The 7370-nt window shown below is 49.0% G+C and overlaps 1 protein-coding gene across 12 annotated transcripts in view; it reads right to left on the bottom strand.

Moving 5' to 3' along the window:
• Nucleotides 1–7370, bottom strand: part of ERC2 (ELKS/RAB6-interacting/CAST family member 2) — an 861660-nt gene that overhangs the window by 371541 nt on the left and 482749 nt on the right. The gene's annotated exons all lie outside the window — the stretch shown is intronic.

Consider the following 7370-nt stretch of genomic DNA (forward strand, 5'->3'; position numbering starts at 1 on the left):
CACACACACACATACACACCAGGAGCTGTATATTGGTCCCTAAAGGAGCCCTGAGGAGAGTGGGTAGAGGGCAAGGGTCAAATCCAGCCACTCCTATAAAAACAGCTAAGGCACAAATCCTGCCAAGCATAATTTGCATGCTTAACAGCAGCAACTTCTGTTTTTTCCCCCTGATTACCCTGACCCATGGGAGCACTGACTGTTCATCTGAGCAGAGACAAAAGCTGCTCTTATCTTAATGTGCGACACTTTGTTCTTCAAAACCCCTCAATTGTGATGGAAGGTGCTCGGTCGGATGGCATCAATTATCCTCTCAGGCATTAAACCCCAGGCTTCACCAAATACGTGGATCATGATTTGGAAGTGCATGTCCATGTTTTCCCCCAGGGACATTTTCTCCAATTTATGCCTCCGAACCCTTTTGAAAGTAAGTGACTTTTTTGTTGTTGTGCTTAATCCCCATCTGAGGATGTTTTTTTTCCATTGATTTTTATAGAGAGTTGAAGGGAGGGAGGGGGAAGAGAGAGAAACATATATATGTGAGAGACACATGGATTGGTTGCCTCTGGCACATTCCCCAACCAGAGCAAGGGATCAACCAGCAACCCAGGCCTGTGCCCTTGACCAGGAATTGAACCCGAGACCCTTCACAGGGACCAATGCTCTAACCACTTAGCAACACCAGCTAAGGTGAGTAAATTACTTTTTTTCCTAGACGCTCTTTTCAGCTATATATTTCATTACCAATATGAGATTGCAGTCTAGTCCCAAATAAAGTGATTAAGCAGAACCCTGAATCAAACATAACCCTCACATTCAAATAGTCTCAAGACAAACATCAGTGAAAACATTGGATTCCTGGCTTTGACGCCAAATATTCACTTAAAGATCTGATTTCCTCAGTTGGAATTTTTTTCTCCCTTTATGACTTCTCAAATCTTTAAATCGCTTTGTTTAAAAATATTTCTCATTATTTCTCCCCTCTTTTCTTCAAGCATTAATACTGTTATAACCGGCTATCAGGAAATCATGGGAGCCAAACGTCAACAGGAGAGGTAGGCTTGATGTTTAAAATAACTAACCACCATACTTATATGGAGATGAATACCCCATTCTGATGGGTCCCACTCAGTAACCTTAGAGGCGCCTCTATCTGGGCAATAGTTCCTTTTGGACGGAAAACAATTAGGCTGTGTAATGTGCTGAATCCCTTCAGATAAACCGAGCGCACACAGCCCGGCCACTCTCGTGCTGGCTTCAAGGCCGGGGCTGTCAGGCCCACTCCTCTGGTTAATGTCAGTAGCACTATGTATAAAAGGTGACTCCAGTGTGTACAAATGTTGATCTTTGGAGAAGTCATGCCTAGACTCACACACACATCCACTCTTTCGTCCACTGGGTCACCGGCAGGAACAGAGGGCGACCCCGACAGCGGCTTGCCAAGCATGGAGTCTTACTTGTCAGGTTACCTTCTCCCTCCTTCCACCCACCCCCCCAACCACCCCCTGCCCCGGGACTTCCCTGCCTGAGATTAATTCATAATCCTGTTTTGTGTTTAAAAAATCCAGGTTCTAAAAGCCTTGCCTTTGAGACAGTTTCAGAGGCGACAGGGAAATGTTCTAATAGACGGTAACAAATTAGGTGCCAATGCAAGTAAGCGCCGAGGAGAAGGGAACCGAGTGGAGGCGGTGGCACGGAATGGTCGCCCTTGTCCAAAATCATTTCTTTACGGTTCCAAAGTAGATACTCAAAACATATTTTAATGGCTGGAGTACCTTCAGGTTAAAGGAAGCAACACTGAGCCCATCGCTGATTTTCCGGCACAAACTCAGCGAAACGAAGATGCCCTCTAAGCGAAAGCACAGCCGAGGTGCTGAAGGGACACAATATTCGCTGCTGTGACTTCCAAACTGAACTTCATCTGCATACCCAACCGGAAGAAAGCTCTCCTCTCCGCTCTGAACAATCCTGTCTTTATTACAATAAAATTGTTTCTTCCCTTGCCAACCTCATTCTACCCCTTTTTTGTGACAAAGTTAATGTCCAGAAATCTTCCTTGTACAACTCTAGCAGACGTGATCGCAAACAGGCAGGAATTCCCAACGCTGTAGAAACCATCACGGACATATTCTCATCAGAATGATTCTAAAGAGCATAACTTGCCCCACCCTGCAGGGGAGAAAAAGAACGTTGGGGGGACACAGTGCTGAACGAGATGGCCACGTGAACGTGACACTGTGATCACCTAGGTGTGGACAGGGACAGTGGGCCTGGGGCGTCCTCTGCTCAGAGTCAGAGAGAAAGAAAAGCCTGCCAGCTAATAGTACAAGTTTCTGTTCGATGTGTGACTCAGTCTGGGTTTGAAGTCCTTCTGCTAAGATTTAATGTGCCTTCAAGATAAACTGAGCGCACACAGCCCCACCCTGCAGGGAAGAAAGAGAACGTCGCAGGGGAGGGGGGCCACAGGGAACATGCACCATATCTAACATTGGCAACGTGCTGGCCTATTCAGAGGCAAAGGTGAGCATGTAGGGAGCATTTCTACCCAGGTGCACGTCTCTAACAAAAGCAGCTCCAGTGACGTACTGTGAAAATGAGGCAGCGGATCACCAGCCTTGTTACTCAGCGTTTGAAGCTGCCAGGGCCCCCTCACATGCTCCTACTCTCAGTGATAAGTGGGAGTGAATTTGTATTTCCCGTTTTTTGTACTACGGGTGGAAGGAGGCAAAACCCTACAAATGAGCCGACTAAGATATTTCCACACCTATAAGCACTGACTTACAAAATCCAAATGTACTTTTAAAAGAGGCAGTATGGTTCCTATTGCCTTGCACATAAAAGCCCAACTCCTTTCCCCGGCCAACCGGAGCCCCGAATTACCCAGTTCCTGCCTGCCTCCTCGACTGCATCCCATGCCACTCTGGTCCTTCGCTGGGCCTCGGAGGATCTTCCTCCTTTACCTAGCCTGTTCTCAGCCCCCTTCCCAGCCCTTTAAGCAACAAGCATCTTCTCACCTGTCAGGCCTCAGCATAAATGCTGCCACCTCCATAAGGTCCCTCGAAACCTCTTAAAGCAGCTGCCTGCCTGCCTGCCACCCGTCGCTGGTATGCCTCATCTCAGCTCCAAGTGTGTTTCCTTCGTAGCATGTACCATAGTTTTAAATTACAGAACAATTCCTTTGTATTCTCTTCTCATTTCCCTTTCTAGGCTCTTTGCTCCATGTCTAACATACCCACCCAGTTATCTGTAATGCCCAGCTGGGGCCTGGCACATGGCTGACACTTAGTAAACACTCACCTAATTCATAACTAGAATCAGCCAAAATAATAACACCCCATGCTCACACCAGTGGTTCTCAAAGAGGGTCCCCCAACCACCAGCAGCACCTTCAGAATTTGCTGGAGTGCATGTTTGCCGGGGTCCAACCCCAGCAGGTCCAGGGCGCCCCAAAGGTGTGGACGGCTTCGGCGAAGAAGGAATGACACGGAGACAGCGTTCAGTTGATCAGCAGCCTTGCCAGGATCTCTAGCCACTATCTCTAGCCAAGTTCTGTGTCCATGTTCTCTTGCTAGGTTCTCCAGCCATGTTCTCTTGCTAGGTTCTCCAGGTTCTCCAGCCAGGTTCGGTCGCTAGGTTCTGTAGCCGGGTTCTTCAGCCAGGTTCTGTCTAGGTTCTCCAACCAAGTTCTGTAACCAGGTTCTGCCCAGGATCTTTTGCCATGTTCTCTCCAGCGAAGTTCTTCTGTCTCTAGGTTCTGTGTAGGGTCTGTCTTCTAAGTTCTGTCTTCTAAGTTCTGTCTCCTGTTGTCTTGTTGCATCTGTATTTATACCAGTTGATTCTAATCCTATCAATCTCTATTCCAAAGGTTAGGGCGTTTCTTATCTCCATTCCAGGGAGTATAGATTATGTACGTAAGCATGACTGTTCGTAGTTAAAGTGATTAATTACCCCCCTGGCAGTTAAGAGGTTTTATTCCCTCCTTAACTTCAGGGGAAAATCCCTACCTGGGGAAACCACCTTTCTCGGAGAGGTGACCTTGGTTAAAACACATAGTGCCAAGAAGGTGAGCAAACATATTAAGAACAGTATGCCATATATGCCAGGTCCCTTGAAACAGCAAGGATGGACCGGCTCCCAGCACATGTTCTCAGCATCCTCTCTCCTGCCCCAGGCCTCTGCTTATTGGATCAGAAACTTGGGCGGGGGTGGGAGGGGGGGGGTTCGGCTCAGTGAGCTCTGGTTTAACAATACTTCAGATGCACTTGGATGCAAGTTCAAGCCTGAGGACTACTGGTTCACACGCCATTCAAGCTCAAGTGTCATAGACCTGCCTCTCTTTGGAAAGGAAGAGCGAGCACTGTCTCATAGGGGAGTTATCTTTGCAAGCAAAGGAACTATGATCATTCAGCCCAGAAAAGACCATAAATTCACAAATACATCTGCGTCTGGGGAAAGGACACCAATGTATGCCCTGGATACGCTGGCTCATTTCTGCTCCTACAGCAGGAGGATCAGGCTGGGTCTGAACCTACTGCAGCCAGACCATCCACGGGAGACTCCTGCCCTCTCCACAGAGATGGCCCAGAAAGGACCCCACATTGATAGAGACCTTGCCGCCCCATCCCCACCTTGATGGTAAGGTTTTTGAGGACATGGACCTTGCCTTGCCATCTTTGCACCCTGGCCTGGACCAATACCTGCACAAAGCGGCCACTCAGAAGGTGTTTGCATAAGAACCACTGGCTGAAGTACCTGTCCTATTCCCTGTACACAGCTGTGGAGAGACAAACAGGGGGGCTTTGCCTGCTGGTGTATTAATGGGCTTTAATATGAGAACAGGGGTTCGAAACATGAGAGAGCTGGTGGTGGGTAGGGCGCAGTCGAAAGGATCCAGGTTCAAATCCTGACTGCTTGCTGCTGTATGTCTTTGGCCAAGGAACCTAACTCACTGAGCCTCCGATCCCTCCACTGCACCTGGAGACTACATGCCCTGCCACACGGGGCAGCTGTGGGGGTTGCGTGAGGTTGCAACCTGCAGGCAAATGTGCAGCACAAACCAGGCATGTCGTAGGTGCTCAGGGCACTGTCACCAACAATTGCAACATCACTGAATTGTTCAACTGCAGAACATGGACCAGAGTCCTGTGCCTCTGATATAGCGTGTGTCCTGGAAGCATTAAATGTAAGAAAGTGAGAGGCATGCCTGCCGATCTCATAGCTTTCCATGTGACGGGAAAGAATAAAATGGGAAGAAACACAGGCTCTGAGGCTAGGTAGCTGGCGGCTCGAATTCCTTCTCTGCCACTTACCAGCTGTGTGACCTTGAGGTAGCCACTTACACTCTCTGGGCTCCTGATTTGTTGACTGGAGATAATAATACACTTCACACAGGGTCGTAGTGAGGCCTGGAGATTAAACTGTCTATGAAACACTCAGCCCTGTGCCCTGCCCTTAGTAAGCACTTGATAGGTGATAAGTATTATTCACTAAAACCAACAAGAAGCAGAACAGAATTCCTTCTCTGCTGTACAAGAGGCAGAAGCCGAGTGTCAGAGGCATAAACAAGGAGGAGATGACCCACGCAGACAGGGGGACCACGCTTCTCAGAGGGACTGCATTGAAACGATGTCTTCAGATAGGGGTTGCAAACACTGGCAGGACAAAGAGGTCATCAAGGAGTGAGACTGTCAGGCAGGGAAAGTGCTCCTTACCGCCCACTTTTTCTACCAGGCAACATGCAGGTTCCACGTGGCCAGATCCTCTTATCAAAAGAAGAAAAACCATCTGAATTTTTCCTGTGAAGTCTGATTTATTTTTTTAAACAATGCCCCCACTAAAAAGAAAAAACTACCTGAATTCACAAAATATATTTGTGAGCCACGTTTGAATCACTGGTTACCAGTTTTGACCTCCTATTTTAAAGGGCGGGTAGGATTTTGTCAAGCAGGGATGGTGGGGAGAACATTCTAGCAAAGAAACTGGATGGGCCAAGGCAGCGAGGGCAGGAAAGGCAAGGATATGGTGGGAAAGAAGACAGTTGCTCAGGGACTGAAAGGGAGAGGGTGAGGAGCAGAAGGCCAAGAGACAACAAACCCTTGGAGACAGCTTTCAGGAGAGGCTCAGGCTGGGGGGACAGGTAGATCTAGGAATGCTGGCAGGACCAGGAAGGCTTTGAAATGCTGGAGGAGCACAAGCCTACCAAGCCACTCTCTCCCTCCCTGGGCCTCAGTTTCCCTCCTGGAAACTCCTGAATTAGATGAGCTCTAAACTCCCTCCCAGCCCTTTTGCATCACTCGGGGCGCCACAGACATTTCCTCACTTGGGGACCCCACATGCAGCTTCTGGACTCTAGTCTGTGGGGGATGTGACTCTAGCTCACCATCAGGAGGGTCAGGAAGGAAAGGAGCCAAAGTCTGTCCCAAGGGTCACCCTGACCAGCCACCGAGGACAAGCTGACTGTGTGAGACAGAAGGAACTGGAGGCCTTCAGAAAAGACTAGATCCCTCAAGGAAGCAGCAGCTCAAATGATCACAACCACCTTCTCTGAATGTCTGCCTTGGGCCGGACTTAAGTCTATTTACTGGGCAGGGTTCTTCCATGGAATGAGATAGGTCAAACCCATCCACACCAGGCACAGAATGGCTAAACAGGCCCAAAGTCAAATAGCCAGAAACTGCAGGATGCAGCCAGGCCAGGTTACCGCTCTGATCCAGCACTTCGACCCCCGCCACTCCATCAAGCCGTCCCCCGCTCCTGGCTTTAATATCTGTGTTTTGGTCTATGTTGCTTTCACAGTGCTGTCAAAATTACATGGCAGGACAACCCAACTGGGAACATTCTTTGGCCATGGATGCGAGAAAGGCTAAGGACTAGGGCTCCCTCTCCTGCTCCGGAGGGTGGCCCAAGATTTGAGTCCTAGGGAGTTTTGTTCTCTTTTTGACAGGGAAGAGAAGTAAATGGACTTTGATCCCAAAAACCTAGAATTTTGGTCTGAGGAGTCAAATTGTCAGATTGAGTTTGGATGAGTAGGGAATGGCTAGACTTATGAGATTTGGAGTCTACCTGGTGGCTGAAGGGGTGGTGGATGTCACGGATGGCAGGGGCCTACATCCCACTGCCAGCAGCCCCCCAGAGAGTGAGGAGACAAGGAGCCAGGGACCCAGTGCTGAGGGCCAGGGCTTAGAAGTGTATTGGCAACTCTATGTTAACAACCAAGCATCCCAGAGGTAGCCACCTGGACCAAAGGCCAGAGGTCTTACCTCAAGCACTCTGGGTGAATATGCCTTGGGGTTCTTGTAAGAACCCTGAGGGAGAGAGAAGGATCCTGCCCCCCTGCCCCCAATGTCTGAGATTTGGTTTTCTGCCAAGCA

The sequence above is a fragment of the Myotis davidii genome, unplaced genomic scaffold (assembly GCF_000327345.1).
Source record: "Myotis davidii unplaced genomic scaffold, ASM32734v1 scaffold111, whole genome shotgun sequence".
Lineage (NCBI taxonomy): Eukaryota > Metazoa > Chordata > Mammalia > Chiroptera > Vespertilionidae > Myotis > Myotis davidii.